The sequence below is a fragment of the Pogona vitticeps genome, chromosome 1 (assembly GCF_051106095.1).
Source record: "Pogona vitticeps strain Pit_001003342236 chromosome 1, PviZW2.1, whole genome shotgun sequence".
Lineage (NCBI taxonomy): Eukaryota > Metazoa > Chordata > Lepidosauria > Squamata > Agamidae > Pogona > Pogona vitticeps.
In genome coordinates, this window is record NC_135783.1 from 72,385,369 (window position 1) to 72,405,080 (window position 19,712).

The following is a 19,712-nucleotide window of genomic DNA, read 5'->3' on the forward strand; positions in this document are numbered from 1 at the left end:
CTTATGTGACCTGATTTGTTGTGATTTGTCTTTAGAAAAAAGGATTCCTGCCCCCCCCACCTTTTGGACACAGTGAAGCAATTTGAACGAAGTAATGTGGCACTTATTTATGTCAGTGTTTTGTGGTTTCTTTTTAAGACCAATTGATTTGGAACCATATTGATTTTTTAAAAAGAAACAAGCATGGTCAATCAGAAAGGAATTGGCACAGAAACAGCAGAACCAAGATGGTAATTAATAGTGAATTATAAATGGTAAATCTAAAAGAACCATCTCCCTGGAAGGAGAGACTGTCACGGTTGCATTTTTGATACATTTCAAATTTCCAAACACCCACACATAAGTTAAGTGCATGCCTGTGTGTTGTGCAGGGGTAGTGTATTGTAATGTAATTTGATCTATGTACCTTGACAGCTGCCCTCATAAATTTGGAATGCTCTTTTCAAATTGCTACATTTCATTTAAAAGTTGGCATCGAAAGTGATGGTGCTGACTAAATAATGGCAAAATTAATTCTGGAAGACGGTTGGCAGGTGGTTTCATTGCATCGCTAATTAGAATGTGGAATGCACTCCACCATTCTTCTGCTCCTCCAACCCAGAATAAGACAAGGTATGGAATTAAAGGCCATGGTTGTATTAAACCCAATCAAAGAACTGCAACAAGACCAGTGATGTTAACAAAACTGTGCCAGCACCCTATCTATGGGTGACAGCTGCTAAAGGTCAAGACATCTTTTGACAGAGAAGATGACACCACTTTGGCTTCTAGTACTGCACCAGTAGTGAGAACTGTTCAGCGTCTCACCTGCTCAATGTAAATATAGGTCAAGATGGAACCTTTGCCTGCTTCCATTGCACCTCCCCTGCAGGATTTGGAAAAACAAAGCCTGCAGGAACTGAATACTGTCTACATTTCTAGCCTGTTCAAGCCAGCCAGAAATAATGGCCGTCAGAGACAGCAACCCTTCATAATAGTGCCTCTGAGTGCTCCTCCGGGCATGCTAATTAACTCACTTCCCTCCCAGTCTGTACTCCCTAACTGTTGTGACCAAACTGCAGACAAGTTCCACAAGCCAAAGCTAAGTTTTCACATCTGCTGTTTTTGTCTTGGAAGAACTACATTACAAAAATATACAATGCCTTTTATTGAGTGATCAGTTCAATTTATGTGCACCCCATTTGTGCAAGCAAACATGCATCATATATGTAAAATCAACATATACACTTTTAATTGCATTGCATATGTTTTATTTTAGCTTTCTTAAACCTCACCGATTCTAGATTTAATTTCAGAGATCTGTGCCCACGGCCACTCACCACCTAGTGAAAGGCCTTGGGTTCTTTGCTCTGCATTATGGTCACCACAGAGGCACACAAGTAACTCTGATTCAATTAGTAGTTCAGTATTCAACCAAATATAGTGTGTGAGAAGCCTCTTACCACCTTGGCTTAGGTTTCGTTTCGTTTAGTCGTTTAGTCGTGTCCGACTCTTCGTGACCCCATGAACCAGAGCACGCCAGGCCCTCCTGTCTTCTACTGCCTCCCGGAGTTGTGTCAGGTTCATGTTGGCTGCTCCGCAGACACTGTCCAGCCATCTCATCCTCGGTCGTCCCCTTCTCCTCTTGCCATCACACTTTCCCAACATCAGGGTCTTTTCCAGGGAGTCTTTTCTTCTCATTAGATGGCCAAAGTACTGGAGCCTCAGCTTCAGGATCTGTCCTTCCAGTGAGCACTCAGGGTTGATTTCCTTTAGAATTGATAGGTTTGTTCTCCTTGCAGTCCAGGGGATTCTCAATAGTCTCCTCCAGCACCACAATTCAAAGACATCAATTCTTCGGCGGTCTGCTTTCTTTATGGTCCAGCTCTCACTTCCATACATCAGGACAGGAAAAACCATAGCTTTGACTATTCGGACTTTTGTTGGCAAGGTGATGTCTCTGCTTTTTAAGATGCTGTCAAGATTTGTCATCGCTTTCCTCCCAAGAAGCAGGCGTCTTTTAATTTCGTGGCTGCTGTCTCCACGAAATTAAAAGGCTTAGGTAGTAATATACTTTTGCTGGAGGGGCACTGGAAGAGTCAATCCATTTAGTGATCTTATGCATTTGTAGTTTATTTTATGGTTTAAAGACTATACTGTACTTGAAGCATTTCCTTTATGTTGTGAATCTCCTGCCTCAATCTGGGACTTTGTTTTTATTTGGCTTCAAAGAGATATTTTGTATTCTTCTTTGGTTCAAGTAATTCCTGCTCTGGTGCTGGTGAAAAATACTTGGGATGTACAAATTGTAGAATCCAGTTTTTGGCTATGTTTTTATCATCATTTTTTTAAAAAGTTGGTGTTTGCAATTCTTATTTAAAAATCAACCCTGTATATTATCAAATCCAATTCTTAAAAAAACCTTCATTTTGTGAATGTGAGATATTTTACTTCTCTATACATGATTCAAAATGCCAGGAACTCGCTGGACATTGCTGCACAATATTGGATCCATATTGCCAAAAGGAAGGAAGAATGACAAACTCTTTTTCATTTTTGTTCACCACCCAGAGCAGTGAGTTGTCACTAAGTTGGGCAGTATATAAAATATATAAATACGTACATACATGGTAGTGAGTAGGGATGGGCCTGAGCCACCAAATGGGCAGTTTGTGCTGTTTTGTCCTTCAGCTGAGCAGGTGTTAGGCACTTCTCAGCCCTGCCTCCTTTGGCAGGCATCCACTCAGAGGCAGCAGCTGGAGGAGGCAGGGCCAGGAAGCCAGATTGTTGCCTCTGAGTGGATACTCACCAGAGGAGGAAGGGCTGGGAAATGCCTAACACCTGTCTGACCAAAGGCAAACCGACATGTACCACCAATGTATTGGTTCCTGCCCATCTCTAGTAGTGAGCACAAGACATATCCTGTAGAATGTCTGCTATAACTGTACCAGATTTGGTGCTGATAGAAAACTCCATTTAAATGTTACGTTTTAGCTGTCTCCATGTTTAGAATTTGCTGATAGAATATTGATTTGCTCTGCCAGCACTCTCATGCAGCAATAATTACATGTTATAATATGTTAGTATAAGTATACAGTATCCTAAATTCAGATGTTGGTGGGGTGGTAGATTAAATCTCTTTGATTTCTTGATCCTTATGGAACAGATCTCTAATTTTCCTTGTTGTTATTATTATTCTTGTTGTTCTCTTCTGTTTCTTCATGGTAGTTATTAAATAGTTCTCTTTATTACCATGTGTCAGTTGTTGAAAGATGACATTAAGATTCTGACCCAATCTCTATCATTTTTTACTTCTGCCTCTTGTCTGTTGCTAATAATTTTAAGCATTTCTTCAGCAATGTTTCTTTTCTTTTGATAATAGGAATAGTCATTTGGCATTTTTCCCCTGATAAAATATATAGTTTCATTCCTCAATTCTTCTGGAGTACTGCGATGCAAATCTGTTCTTTGCATAGGCTTTATCTTATCAAGAGTTCTCTTTAAATCACATATTAACACTAGGATTTTTTAAAGGTTCTTCTGCTTCAGGTATAATCTAAACCAGATCCCTTATGAATACACAGTGGAAGTGAAGAACAGATTTAAGGAACTAGATTTGGTGGACAGAGTGCCTGAAGAACTATGGATGGAGGCTCATAACACTGTACAGGAGGCAGCAACAAAAACCATCCTAAAGAAAAGGAAATGCAAGAAAGCAAGGTGGCTGTCCAATGAGGCCTTACAAATAGCAGAGAAGAGAAGGGAAATAAAATGCAAGGGAGATAGGGAAAATTACAGAAAATTGAATGCAGACTTCCAAAGAATAGCAAGGAGAGACAAGAGGGCCTTCTTAAATGAACAGTGCAAAAATGTAAAGGAAAATAACAAAAAGGGAAAAACCAGAGATCTGTTCAAGAAAATTGGAGATATTAAAGAAACATTTTGTGCAAAGATGGACATGATAAAGGACAAAAATGGTAGGGACCTCACAGAAGCAGATGACATCAAGAAGAGGTGGCAAGAATACACAGAGAAATTATACCAGAAAGATCTGAATGTCCCAGACAACTCAGATAGTGTGGTTGCTGACCTTGAGCCAGACATCCTGGAGAGTGAAGTCAAGTGGTCCTTAGAAAGCATAGCTAACAACAAGGCCAGTGGAGGTGATGGCATTCCAGTTGAACTATTTAACATCTTAAAAGGTGATGCTGTTAAGGTACTACATTCAATATGTCAACAAGTTTGGAAAACACAGCAGTGGCTGGAGGATTGAAAAAGATCAGTCTACATCCCAATCCCAAAGAAGGGCAGTGCCAAAAAATGCTCCAACACCATACAATTGCACTTATTTCACATGCTAGCAAGATTATGCTCAAAATCCAACAAGGTAGGCTTTAGTAGTATGGGGACTGAGAACCCCCAGAAGTATAAGCTTGATTTCAAAGGGGCAGCGGAACTAGAGACCAAATTGCTAACATGCACTGGATTATGAGGAAAGCCAGAGAGTTCCAGAAAAACATCTACTTCTGCTTCATTAACTATGCAAAAGCCGTTGACTGTGTGGACCACAGCAAACTATGGCATGTCCTTAAAGAAATGGAGTACCTGACTACCTTATCTACCTCCAGAGAAATCTATATGTGGAACAGGAAGCAACAGTTAGAAGTGGATATGGAACAATTAATTGGTTCAAAATTGGGAAAGGAGTACAACAAGGCTGTATATTGTCTCCCTGCTTATTTAACTTATATGCAGAATACATCATGCAAAAGGCCGGACTGGAGGAACCCCAAGCCAGAATTAAGATTGCTGGAAGAAATATCAACAACCTCAGATATGCAGATGATACCACTCTGATGGCAGAAAGTAAGGAGGAATTAAAGAACCTCTTAATGAGGGTGAAAGAAGAGAGTGCAAAAATGGTCTGATGCTCAACATCAAAAAAAAACTAATATCATGACCACTGGTCCCATCACCTCATGTCAAATTGAAGGGGAAGATATGAAGGCAGTGACAGAGTTTCCTGGGCTCTACGATCACTGCAGATGGTGACAGCAGCCACGAAATTAAAAGACACTTGCTTTTTGTAAGGAAAGAGATGACAAACCTAGACAGCATCTTAAAAAGCAGAGACATCACCTTGCCCACAAAGGTCCATATAGTCAAAGCTATGGTTTTTCCAGTAGCGATTATGGAAATGAGAGCTGAACCATAAAGAAGGCTGACCGCCAAATAATTGATGCTTTTGAATTGTGCTGGAGGAGACTCTTGAAAGTCCCCTGGACTGCAAGAAGAACAAACCTATCCATTTTGAAGGAAATCAATCCTGAGTGCTCACTGGAAGGACAGATCCTGAAGCTGAGGCTCCAATACTTTGACCATCTCATGAGAAGAGAAAACTCCCTGAAAAAAAACCCTGATGTTGGGAAAGTGTGAGGGCAAGAGAAGAAGGGAACATCAGAGGACAAGATGGTTGGACAGTGTCATCGAAGCTACCAACATGAATTTGACCAAACTCCGGGAGGCAGTGGAAGATAGGAGGGCCTGGTGTGCTCTGTTCCATGGGCGTCACAAAGAGTCAGACACAACTTAATGACTAAACAACAACAATAATGTTGATGTAATCAACTGGTGACAGCTGAGGGGCACATAGTGTGAGCTCTTTGTTTGGTGAAACAAGCAGGGGCCATGAGGGAATCGTGACAGTTATCAATAAGGAAAAGATGGTATTATGGATATTTAAAAGAATATAGCGTTCATTCCAAAAAGAAAGAAGAAAAAGAATATATGAAAGGCTAGTAGTAGGAAGGAGTTGTGGTGTTTCTGAAACATGAAATAGATGAAACAGAATACACTAAACTGTCCCGTATCAAGAACAGGAAAGCTGATCAATTTTTTTTTTCATTTATTCTCTTTGCATTCACACTAATATGTCATTCTCTCCACATTCATTCACACCATGTCATTCTCAAAGCCACACTTTGGACAAATGTGTAACAATGAAGGGAATCAGGTGTATTCACAGCACACCTATAGATCCTTCATGTTGAATCATGCCACACATTGTGATTAGACATGCGGAAGGAGAAAGAAAAACACAGAGACGAATTATAGTATGCTCTTGACTTTAGAAATAAATCTAGAAATGAGGTCTTTACCCACTAAAAGAGGTGTTAACATTCCTGATGCAAAATCATTGATTAAACTATCAAGATTTTGTGGCCTCAGCAGAAGACTAATTTGAAAATATTGTCATAGACTGGAACATGGGTCTGGATGGAGGGTCTCCAAAGGGGCACAGGGAAGACTGGATCTGGTCTGTGCAATTTTTATTTGGGCACAGAGCAGACGGTGGGCTTCTACATATCTCTAATATATTATTACCTCATCTTTCTCCTAAAAGAGGACCCAGGACATATTACATCCTTTAAAAATAACTAGAAGCTAAAAACTGAAAGCTATTTGAATATTTAAAAAGAATTAAATAAACATCATATTAAAAATATTAGATAAAAGCATTAGTAAAACAGATATAAAAGTGGGAAAAATACAAACCATCCTATTTTTAAAAACCTCACTCAGACAGCCAATCTTTGCCCACTTGCAGAAGCATAACCCAAGTTTTTAACAATCTCTTAAAAGTAGCCAGTGAAGGGGCCAGGCGAATAACAGGTGGGAGTTGGTTCCAAAGACATGGCGCAACCCTTGAGAAGGCCTGATTTAATGTATACAGTCAGGAAAACTCACAGAACATATTGTTTAGTTGTTAAGTCCTGTCCAACTCTTCATGACCCCATGGACCAGAGCACGCCAGGCCCTCCTCTCTTCCACTGCCTCCCGGAGTTGGGTCAAATTTATGTTGGTAGCTTCAATGACACTGTCCAACTATTTCATTCTCTGTCGAAGTAAGCATTTGTTGTTGTGCACCGATTGATATGATTTGGTATGTAACAGCAAATTCCTACATTGACTTTTTAACCTGGAGAATTCCATCACTGAGAATTCGCGGACTTTAGCTCTGCTTTTAACACCATTATACCCCACAGATTAATAGACAAACTTAAAGATCTTGACTTTCCAGATTCTATCTGTCTGTGGATTTGGGATTTTTTAACAAATCGTCCACAAAGGGTTAAACTGAATGACTACATCTCTACTGACAAGATACTCAGCACTGGCACTCCACAAGGCTGTGTCCTTAGTCCACTACTGTTCTCCATTTATTCATCGGATTGCACCAATAACCATCCCAGTAATAGGATTATCAAATTTGCAGATGATACTACACTAGTAGGACTTATCTCTGGGGATGATGAGTCTGCGTATCGGGACGAGGTATTACAGCTATCCCGCTGGTGCAAAAAAAATAATCTTTTATTTAACATCCAAAAAACCAAGGAATTCATAGTGGACTATAGGAAAAAAAGAGCAGACATTCAGCCACTGTATATAGATGGAGTTTGTGTGGAACAGGTGGTTGAATGTAAGTTTCTTGGGACTATCATAACAAATGACCTGACTTGGAGTGCAAACACCGCTGTGTTAATCAGGAAGGCACAACAACGGTTGTATTTTCTAAGGATTCTTAGAAAGCAACAATTGACTGAGAGTTTGTTAATCACCTTCTATCGGAGTTCGATTGAGAGTATATTATCCTACTGTCTCTGTGTATGGTTCACGAGCTGCACAGTGGCAGAGAAAAAGGCAATTCAAGGGGTGATCAAGACGGCCCAAAACATCATTGGCTGTTCACTCCCCTCTTTGGAAGAATTGTATAAGAACAGATGTAAGAGGAAGATATCTAACATACTGAAAGACTCCTCTCATCCGGGATATCAGCTCTTTAAACTATTACCATCAGGAAGGAGATTCAGGGTATTGAAAGCAAGGACAAGCAGATTCAAGAACAGTTTTTACCCAAGTGCAGTATTGAGTTTAAATGCGGGGCCATAAGTTTTTGGTGGACTTTTTAATTGCTGAGAGAAAACGGGGTATCTATATTTGGATGGTGAAAGTTGTGTATATTTTAACTTTTTTTTTGTAGTGTTGTCCAGTTTTACCTTGGGGAAGAGCACCTCATTTCGTTGCACCCACTTGTGAGCGCAATGACAAATAAATTTCTTATGTCTTATGTCTTATGTCTTATGCTAACTGTGTTATGTCAACAAAAAAAGTAATAGTATTTTAGTTGTTTTTTTTTAAAGGGGGGGATCATACTAAGCCACATCATAACACAGAGCTACTTCCCTGGGCACAGCTTAAATGAAAGCAAGATGTGCAACTATTTCTGAGTGACCAACATAATAATAAACAAACTTTCCCAAAGTATCTATCTAGTTGGTCCATGTATTATTATTCACAACCGTGAGAGTCTTTGGGTTCCTCATCGGCCACCACTAATCTGGCAAAAATTGAGTTGCCTGCAGAGTCCTCTCACCTTTTCAGTCAAAGAGATATGCAGGATAAACATTCTTGAATGAGCCTAATAAGTGCATCAATGACTAATAAGCGAGGCGGCAGCAGCACTAACATCAGTGGCTAACTGGAATAAATTAAAGGATAAAAACTTTTAACAGGGATGCGTGCGAGCTATGGCAAACATAGACTACTGGGTTTTTCCCCCCTAGAAAATCTACAAAGTTCTGTTGGATTCATAGCGAGGGTCATGCACCCGTTATCTGATCTGACAACCTATCTTATAATATGAACTCCTTCCTGGCATGGTGCCACTCTGTAACATGAAGAACTAGTACTTTTTGTTTATGTTACCACCTAATGACATAAACTTGCCTGGTTGCTAATATAAGGGGCAGGGCATTGATGCTATATTGCTAAATGCAGACTTTAACTTGTGTAGGCTGCATTTCAAAGTGGAAATGTTGATCTTGGAGGCTGTTTGACCATACACCATTCATTTGCCTTTCATTGCTGGGATTGAGAGCTGATGTGCCTGTGCATATTGTGGATTCAGCTCATCTCTGTCCTGGGCCACAGTTGCCACATCACAACTACCATTCACAAAGCAACATGGTGCAAGGGAATATCCAAGAGGGGACTAATTATTTTCCCATCAGATTAGCATTTCTCACCCAAACACAAAGCAATTGTCTGAGCTGTTTTTTTTTTTTTTTGACAAGTGTAAATAGTACTGAGCAGAAGGGAGTATCCTGTAGACCAGGGGTCTCCAAATTACAGCCTGTGGGCCACATCCAGCCCACCTTGCCTTTTTATCCAGCCCAGGCATAGGAAGAGGAAGGAATGAGGACCCAAGTGGTCCTCCACTCCAGCTGTCTTTGCAAAGACAGCAGGGCTGGGGGGATCACTTCTGTTAGCTTCACTCCTCTTCCTATCCCCGCCTGGGCTGAGAAAGAAGATGGTAGGGGGACCCAAGCAATCCCCACCACCACCACCACTGTCTTTTGTTTTATGTTGTTGAGACCTTGGCTTCATGAATGAAAAGTATTACACCTGGCCCAGTTGTTCAGCCGTTTCCCACAACCACCTTTGCTTAATGAAGAGTTCTGGATAACATGGAAGCTCATCTTACCCATCCTTGGACTTTATATCTTGCTTCAGAAATCTTTTCACGGTCATTACACTAATCTTATTTCTTCTGTTTCTTTTAACATATCATTGTGCTGTGATGTAATAAGCTCCCATCAGAAAATGGCCACAATAAAGTCCAATTATATATTGCTTTCTACCAGGAAGACCAAGTACACTTAGGTAAAGAATAAAGAAGAGCTTATATAAGCTACTTATGTAGAAATCATTTGTTATTACGACTCCTTGATTCTGACAACACTGTTAAGAATTACGGTAGAGTTTTATGTTCAACCATTCAGAAATAACGAATGAAATCCTGCTGTTTAGTATAGTAAGTTGCAACTAGAGTGTGTGAGAGTACTGTGCCATCAAGTTGGAACCAACTTAGAGTCATCCTAATAGGACTTTCAAGGTAAGTGAGATATTTAAGGAGTGGTTTTACTAGTTCCACCCTCCCAATGAGTTTCCATGGTCAAATGGGGATTCGAACCCTGTCCTTCAGAGTCCTAGTCCATCATTCTATCCATTACACCACACTGGGAATGGTAATTAAGGTATACTGAATCAATGAACCTCCATCGCTATGGCCTGCCTTAAGGGAATCTAGGTTGCCCTTTGTAAAGGTGGTGGCTGCAGCTTCCCTGCCTAAGAGAAGCTGTAGCCGCCATCTTTGCAAAGGGCAGCCTGGATTCCCTTAAGGCAGGCTAAGGGAATCCCGGTAGCCCTTTGCAAAAATGGCAGCTGCAGCTTCCCTCCCGTAAAAGAAGCCACAGCTGCCATCTTTGCAAAGGGCAGCCAGTGTTCCTTACAGCAGGCCGTGGCTGTGGAGGCCACCCCAGTGGGCAGCAATGGATAGCAGCAGCAGTGGGTGGCAGTAGATGATGGCAGCACCATGTGGTGGTGGATGGCAGCAACAGCTAAGGTAAGGAGTGGAAGGCAGCAGGGGATAGGTTGTGGGGGTGGCTGGCTGTGGGGGTGGCTAGCTGCCAATCGGCCCACTGATCAGTGGGCCCATAGGCAGAATGGGAAAGCCATGGGGGACAAATAAAAATTGGGAAATATTCATCGCTTCGTATTCATCGGAGTCTCTGGAACTGATGAATATGTAAAAATGAATATTTAACAAATCAGCAATTTTTCACGAATATTGTAATCCATTTTTCCATTTGTCCCAATGTCTAGTCCAAACATTTTGTTGTCTAGGACAAACTGGGGCCCTTTCCCATTCCATGAAAGAAGCAGTTAAGGGGACATTTCAGTTGTTTCCCCTGGTCTTATGTGTGTGTCTCTGACAGTATAGCATAAGGGAAGTCAGAGAGTAAAGAAGATGAACAAGCACAAGTAGGGCACTCATTCCTTTTTCTGATCCAGGGTACAAGCACTAGAGTTTGAACACTGCATTTTTTAAATTTAAAGATGAAGGTTGCATTACAGCTGACTGAAACCCAGTGAATTTTACAAATAGGGCATATGTCATCAAGCATAAGAACCACTTATGCCTGGCTACATATGTTCAAGCCTACTTCCAAGAAGCTGCACATAAGATTACAGCTGTGACCTGTAAACATACCTGTGAATTTCATTATTTGTTTGTTTTTGATGCCTCTGCTTCATGGTGGAGGATTTTTAACTAGAGTATTACCTCCTCTTAGTATACCTAGTAGAAAAGTAGGATGGTATGTAGATCAAAGGTGGAAAAATGTAAAAACAACAACAACCCAACTATTAAACTCTGATAATTCTATAGCCAACATCGCCATAGCTATAGAGATGATAAGATTCTGAAGACTGTCATTCAAGAAAGTAATTTCTCTTCTTTCTGATGTAGTTAGACAGCTGGCCAGATAGACAAAGGGGTATTCTGAAGGCATGAATATGGATTTTCCTTGGGGCATATTACAATCAGCACTTCATTATTCACATTTATCACTGCCGCTGGCTTAGATACATTTTTAGAAGAACTGGACAAAAATGTTGAAAAATAAGGTTGCAATCAGATGGCTATAAAAGATTACACCTGATTGAAATCTCTCTTAAAACAGCCCTTCCATGCATATAGGAATCATCTCAGCCCAAAAGAGAGTAACTCTACTGCTGGACAAAAAAGGGTTGGATTGGGCACAGCAGGGCCAGGCTGGTTCACAATCTCCTATGCATTGTCTGAACAGTGGAAAATGGCCCCCATTGAACTGTGCTACAAGCTGTCCAAAACACAAGCTACAGTATATCTCTGTCTAACCACCCCACAGTCTGCAGGTGGTAGTCTATCAACACAATACACAGTTATAAAGTCCAGTACAGTGGTACCCCGCATAGCGACGTTAATCCATTCCAGGAAAAACATCACTATCTGGAAACGTCACTATGCGGGGGGAAACCCCATAGGAACTCCGTTTAATGCGTTCCTATGGGGACAAAACTCACCGCTTTGTGAAGATTCCCCATCCGGCCGCCACCTCGGTAAGTGAGGGCAGGGCGCGAAAACGGAGTGGGCGACCATTTTCTTCTTCCGGCGGCCATTTTGGAACCGCCGATCAGTTGTTCTGCAAACATTGCAATGCAAAGATTGGTAAGCAAAACGCTTACCGATCATCGCAATGTGATGTTTTGCCACCTAAAACATCGCAATGCGATCGCATTAGCGATCACAAAAAACGCATCACTATGCAGATTCGTCGTTAAAGGGTGCGTTCGTTAAGCAAGGCACCACTGTATATAATAGCTTAACCAGAGTTTGGAAAAGTTGGTAATGATGCTGCCTGGGGGATACCAGGATTTCTAATCCAAACAAATAAATTGGCTAAACTCTGCATGTAGCAGGCAATGTCCCATTGGATACTGCACAAGCGGTGGGGAAGGTGTGACAAGAGTGGTGGACAACTGCTCAAACTAAAAGTGTCTAGTCCAATAAGAAGCAGGATTACACAGACTCTCATTATTTTATAACAGCACTCCTCTTAAACTGTTTTTCTGCTCTGTGTATCACATTTATCAGTTTTTAATAGATCCTCTCTTCTCTGATCTCTGCCTTCTCTTATATTGATATAAACTCATATTGCATCCATACACACCCCACTGAAAGTGAACTAGCAATATGAACAAGATTTGCCATAGTGGGCAAGCAGTTCCTGTGATGATTACACATCTGTAGCCCCTGGGGAAATACTCGATTTTTATTGAAGCATCTCCAATCAGAATTTTCTAGCTTATGAAACAGACTACAGAATTATTACTTTCCTGGAAGGATGTTCTGTTTTTTTTAGAGCACAGCAAGCAGAAGAGACAATCCTGTATGAAAGAAGAGTATTATTTCAAAGGTTCAGGCAGAGTCTTAATAAAGACAGCAACAAAGGTGTTGGCATGCAGCCACAGAACATAGGAGGCCTTGATCTGCAAGGAAGGCACAGATCAAAGTGGGGGGGGGGGAATCTGTACCCAAAGGCTGGATTTGGCTCATGAACATTGTCATTCGCGTCACAAGCTTCTTCCACTGATCCAGTTATCACTGAACTAGCAATGAGGGAGAACAATGAACAGATATCAGAAGAACCATGCCACAAATATGGCTTTTCAAAAGTTGCCAGGCAGGAATGATTGCAATTATAAGGTCCAGTCATAATGTTAACAATTCCTAATTGGAAGTCTGGTCAGAAGCAATCCAGTGGTGCTTTTAGAGTGGAAAGATCAGCTGACAAGGTGCCGCCACTGCCCAGGGTACACCCAAATGCACCCACAGTCCTCACATTCTTCAAGGAAGCTCATTCTAGATTTTGCTCTACTGAAATAGTTGTGTTAAAGCTCCATGTTTCACGATGCTCATATGTATTTTCTAGAATATGTTAAATTATCCTGGTGCAGTGCTGATGCATTTAAATGATGTATTTAGCATGCCCAAATCAGTGAGAACAGATAAGTCATGCTGAAGATCTTCCAATCTGTTGCTCCTTTGTTGATGGATCTATATTATTCCACTGAGCTTGTCAGAACTTGAAAAAAAATACTTTTTTGGATTAGAACTTGTAGTACTCACTGTAACTGGAGGATTCTGACAGATGTCATCCCAAACATTAACTTTTTCAAGTTCTGGGTTTTCTATTTGTCAGTTGTTCCATGAACCCCTATAACAGTTAAACATTTAAAATCAATAGTTAGATAAATATTTTTGAAATCTGAGGATAAACATTTCAAATTAATAAAGTAAATGAATGGACATCAGACAGGACAGAAGAACAGCAGCATAATCCCTCTCTCCACTTTAACTCTGCTCTCAAATTTTATGGATTTTGGTTTCTCATTGAGTTTTTCCCCCCACATGAGAACTGCAGTTATTCTGATGGGATATTGCATCCATCAGCTGGCAAACACAGGATGTGATCTACAATAACAAGTGAATAACAAGCTTTGCTACATAAGCAAATAGTGAGAGTGGAAGGACAGCTCTTTGATATTGGGCCAGGTACATATCCAGCTGTTCTATTCAAAGCAACACTTCAGGCAAGAATCCTAAACCATATGGATACACCAACGCAATTCCCACATCCTATTTTAAGATAATATTCTCCAGAAAGGAGGGGAGGAAGGCTCATAAAAGGCGATTCCCAGGGTAATATGTTAGACAGTTATTTTCCAAACATGAGCTTCTTTGGTTTTTACCTCTTTTGTGGTTTCTGTTTTAATTCACTCAAACACCAGGCAGAGCTATTTGTATTTCCGAAGGCTTTCATGGCTGGGATCCAATGGTTGTTGTAGGTTTTTCGGTCTGTTTGGCCATGTTCTGGAGGTTTTCCTTCCTGATGTTTCACCAGTCTCTGTGGCCGGCATCTTCAGGGGTCAGGAGTCAGAACTCCAGAACACAGACAGAGTTCTAACTCCAGTCCTCTGAAGATGCCAGCCACAGAGACTGGCAAAACGTCAGGAAGAAAAACCTTCAGAACACGGTCAAACAGCCTGAAAAACCTATAACGATAGAGCTGTTGCCTGTGGAATGTTGTACCTCACAATGTCCTTCATGATGTTTTCTAACTTCTGGACCCCTTGTTTATACAAAATAAAACATGATTTCTCAAAGAGGCTTGTCCTCCCACCCCAGAATAACGAGTCAAGACTCAATGAGAGGTTGAAAACAGGGTCACATTTTTATTAATCATAACACTTTTCAACTTTCTGGCCCTTCAAAGAAGCAAATGGGGCCTGTGGTAGTTCAGAATGATGGACCCCTTCTTGACGACAATAGGCGAGTCTAAAGCAAATGCTGTAGTGGAGGGGAAAATCCATTACTGGTCATTTTTCAGAATCGTTTTCATTGAGGGGCAGAATATTCTCTTTTATTACTAAGAATACTTTTGCGCAAGTGGATCTAATAGGCATGGATATTTATTTTCCATTTTCCAAAACAAAACAAAACACACAAACGTGAAAGAAAACAACACACCTCACTGCTTCCTCCATTTCCTTCTCCTTCGAGAATGAAATTTCTTACCTTAACAATTCTGCAACATTAGAAACATTTATTTTCTGTAAGGTACCACAAAACTCTTTGCTATTTTTTGTACCAGAAAACAGCAACTTTTTGTTTGTTTTCTACTTTCTACTTTCTGTTTGTTTTTAGTGTCAACAAAAGCTCCCTTTATTTTTTTGAAGACTAAATACTGACTCGCACATATAAAACTTCTGTCTAGTTAGTATTTGTGATGAAGTCAATGAATGTAACTACTGCCATAAATCTCCACTGAAGAAAAATTAAGGAGGAGGAGAAAAAAGAAAATCTTAACCCTCACCCCAAAATTGCTTAAGATGATTATTACTATGTGTGTATGTTACATGCCATCAAGTCAGAAATGACTGATAACTATAACAGGGTTTTCAAGGTAAATAGGATATTTAAGTTGTGGTTTTACCAGTCCCACCCACTCTGCAGTGAGTTTCCATAACCAAGCTGGAATTTGAAGCTATGTCTTCTGAGTCCACCACACTGAGCATCTTCATTATTACTACATTCAATCAATGATAAAGCATCCACAGAGATAAGCAAGGGAGGAGGGATCACAAGGGAAAGATCATGCCCTGCACTCTCTGCATTCCACTCACTGAGAGAACAAATTGAAGTGTACTGGACAACATTACGCAGCCATGGTCATGAAATTACTTGCCAATTTCAAGCCAGTGTGCAGCGTTTGCCTCTGAGGGAGTGTTAACTGAGGAGCCTTCACTAGTCTTGGACAGCTTCCTGGTCTCCTCTTCCCTGCCTGCCCCCTGAGCCTTCTGGGCTCCAAATCATGACAAAAAGAATGCATGCCCTAGTACTGTGTCAGAAAAGTGTAGGACAACTCTTAAAGGGAAAGATGGATCATTCTAAGTAGAAAGACAATTAGATGTGGTCTGATCCAAATTGTGCTATCAGCTATTCATATACTGTATCATATTTATATGCCAGTGTGGACAGACCCTGTCTCCTACTCGCCCTTTGCAATCAGGGAAAGCATGCACTGGCTTAACAGCCCTCCCTTATGGAAGGAGATGTAGTTGAAACACACCCACACTACGGATACAAAGATAATAAAATAAATACCTTCTGACCAGATTTATATAGAGATGCATTCTGACACTCAGTTTGCTCAGTATGGAGGTGGGTGGGGTAGGATTCATTATTTGCCTACTTTTAATGATTAACTCACAGAATCCCTGAGAGAACAGGAATGTTGAGAGCTACTTAAATATCCTTATGGTCATCACTGGACCCTTGTGTTTGCTGCATCTGTCAGATGCCCACATCCTTTTCTATTTGATTGCCAGACAAATTTATTGCTTGTGACACTATTGTACAATTAGCTTCAGCTCTTTTCATCTGTCTGTCTGTAAATTGAGCCAGTTATCTAGAAAATCCTGGAACAGAACACTTGCTCTGGTCATTAGGTGACAGATTAAAGTGCTTTAGGAGTCATTGTCATTACTCTACCTGGAGCCATAGTCTGGCTTTTGATTCTGACTCAGACCAAGAGGGAGAAGTCATTCTGCACAACAAGCCTGAGTGGCTCTCAGCCAGTGCCTGAGCCTGATGGATTGTAATTCATTGAGCAATGGACCCTTGACCTGGGACCTGAGTCAGTATAATCTGAATTTAGTGTGCCACCCAACCAGGAGTGTGATAGGGTGGAGCAACTGAGGCTTTGTCCCAAAGCACAAACATTTAGAAGGGAACAAAATCTAAAGGTGAATCTCTAGGCAAGTGATAGGAAAATAAACAGCAACATCTTCTGGCTCCATTTGCTTTCCTGGTTTGCTTGCTTGTTTTGAAAGCATGCACTTTCTCTTTCTTTTGGGGAGACAGCATGTTTTCCTTTTTTACCCATGGGCCAGGATGGAGTAAGTGGGAGATGATGGCACTTGCCACAAGTGACAAAATGGCTCTTATGGCTCTTCACCCTTCAGAACCATTTGTCACACACACCAGGGAACTTATGACATCCCTTCCACGTTGGCTTCTTTCCACAAGCACTAAAACCTGAAGGAGACTGTTCAAGGACAGGAGGAATATTACAGCTTTCTGCATTCAGAGGCATATCCCTCTGAGTGGGTGGGTGAAAGAAGGGTGATAGCCACAGGCATAAAGACATTTCGTTCAACCCACACTTTGCTACAGGAAATTGCCTTTTGGAGATCTCCAAGGTTCTACCTTATTCTGTCAGCTTCCTGTCAGAGCCAGGACAGAACACCTACAGATTGTCTGCCCAGAAGCTGGAACAAAGCTAAAACTAGAAATAGGTAGTTCATTTTCACAAGGCCACAGTAGCCCATACTGGGTAGGCCCTGCTATTTGCCTGAATAAGGCAATTGCCTCACGTGGCAGAGCAGTGAAGGCTATGAATTTGCTGGCTTTGGCCACCTGCAGGCAAGGCCCTGCCGTTCTAGAGAGCTGCCATTGTTATGCACAGCTCTTTAAAGACCGCTTCTAAATGAAGAGAAAAAGGGCTGTGCAACTACCCCCAATGTCTGTTTAAATCAAAAGTAATATGGCATCCCAGATATATTTATCAACTGAGGTAGGAGATCCACATCAGAATGGAAACAACTCTAAGTACTGTACATCGTCTTGAAAACCTTATATATCTATACAGTACCTAAAATAAGGTGGTAAAGCCCTTATCATCCTCCAGGGGAACAGCAGCTGTCTCTCCCGCTCTCCCACTCTTTCTCAACCCAAATCTTGGACCACACCCCCTTCCTATACCCTTGCCCTGTAAATATGAACAGTCCATCCTCCTATCATCATTGAAGCTACCTGCAGGCCCTCACACCTCAGGGGTGGCAGCTTAGTTAAAATTGGACAACACTGGCAAGCTATTGCTGTTTTGTAAAACTACCTTTCCACATTGATGATGACAGTTAACATATTTCAGATTTATGGCACTATGATTCTAAGTGATAAATACCAAGCCCCAAAACGTCCTGTCATCTCCATTTTGTTCAGGAAAAACTTGATAATGCCATGATCCCAGAGGTGTTGTGTTCAATGACAAGCTGACACAGTCTGTGTCAAAGTAATTAAGAGCTCTCTGTACTCCTGGTAAAACTGAAATTTCACAGCTCTTTTGTTTCCTCTTAGAAAGTGCTCCTGTTGTTTTAACATCAGATGAATGTAGGAGGCTATGAATTGCCTGACCTTGGGGCAGTCACCTAAAGAGGGTCTTCTTACTTGGCAGAGGCTGACTACATGGGCTATTTATCCCACTGTTTGGAGCACTGCAGGATGGGCTGGTGCATTTTTTAAGACAGTGATCAGACAACATCTTTACTAGAGCACACCAACCCACTCCCTGAGTGTTTCTACCCACACCTTTCTGGCCCCTTACCTGCCGGTAGGATCACCCTGATTTGGCTTAGCTCCCACATGTTTTGTAACTGTAACTGATCCAAAACAAGCCTTCCTTTTTCAATTTCTTCTTTCAATTTGCAAAAATCATGAAGTAGCTTAATAAATGAGCCACTTCAGGATAGTGGCAAATTACTTACTTCCCCTTCTTGGCAGAGGGCAGGGGATGTGGAATGGTGGTATTTTTTTGTATACAGTGGTGCCTTACTTAACTATTACCTCGTTAAACGCCGAATATGTTTTAATGGGCAAAATTCACTTCCCGATGATCGGTTCCCTGTTTCGGGAACCGATTCTTCGCATTACGACAATCAAAAAAGCTGATCGTCGGGTTTCAAAATGGCTGCTCGCTGTGTAAAATGGCTCCCCACTGTGCTTTAGGACAGATTTTTCACTGCACAGGCATCGGAAAATGGCCACCCTATGGATGATCTTCGCTGGACGCTGAGGTACTTAGCCCATTGGAACGCATTGAGCAGTTTTCAATGCATTTCAATGGGCTTTTTAATTTCGCTTGACGAGGATTTTGCTCTACAGTGATTTCGCTGGAACGGATTATCCTCGTCAAGCGAGGCACCACTATATAGACTATCACTGATGCACTACATCATTTTTTTTTAAATCATGCCTTGCCTTAAAGGACTAGTATAGAAACCACCCATGGTGGTGGGTTTGACTGCAGGCAGTTTCTCAACCAGACATTTAAGAGAAGGCAAATATATATTTTTTTTCATTAAGTGAAACAACATATCAGCAATAGTCTACACATGTAGTGAAAAACTCTCCCCCTCCGCCATTTCCCCTGTACTGTGCCAAAATGATTACTTCGCCACTATCCTGAAGTGGCTCATTTATTAAGCTATTTCACAATATTGTCAGGAGCCATTTCTAAATGAACAGCTAGGCTTGATTAGATTGTTTTAATAAATCCCAACCATTCCCAAGCTGGCTATACTAGCTTACTCCTTGCTGCTAGTGTAGCTGTACCCCCAAGCAGCTTGTTGGTACAAACTAACATGGGAGCTATTATACCCATAATACAGTACATATTTCTTTAGAAGAGGTTTATTAATTAATTTTTTTTACTTATGTATTAATAGTATTCTTACACTACTGATGAATAATAAATCATCTGGACAGTACACAGAGGAAATGTAAAGCTGTAAAAGATAAAGGGCTAAATTCACTTGTTAGTCATAACTAGAAGAGGAGACTTATTAAATTAGTATGACATATAATTTTTGAATTCCAAATAACATTAATTCAATGAAACTACTCTATTGGAGACACCCTATAGGGTTTAGTCCCCCACCCTGAT

The 19,712-nt window shown here is 41.0% G+C and overlaps 1 long non-coding RNA gene across 1 annotated transcript in view; it reads right to left on the reverse strand.

The window, feature by feature from the left end:
• Nucleotides 1-19,712, reverse strand: part of LOC140705883 (uncharacterized) — a 60,070-nt gene that overhangs the window by 11,796 nt on the left and 28,562 nt on the right. Inside the window, exon 2 of the long non-coding RNA XR_013540558.1 lies at nt 13,556-13,643. This is a non-coding gene — a long non-coding RNA (uncharacterized LOC140705883). The remainder of the gene's footprint in view (nt 1-13,555; nt 13,644-19,712) is intronic.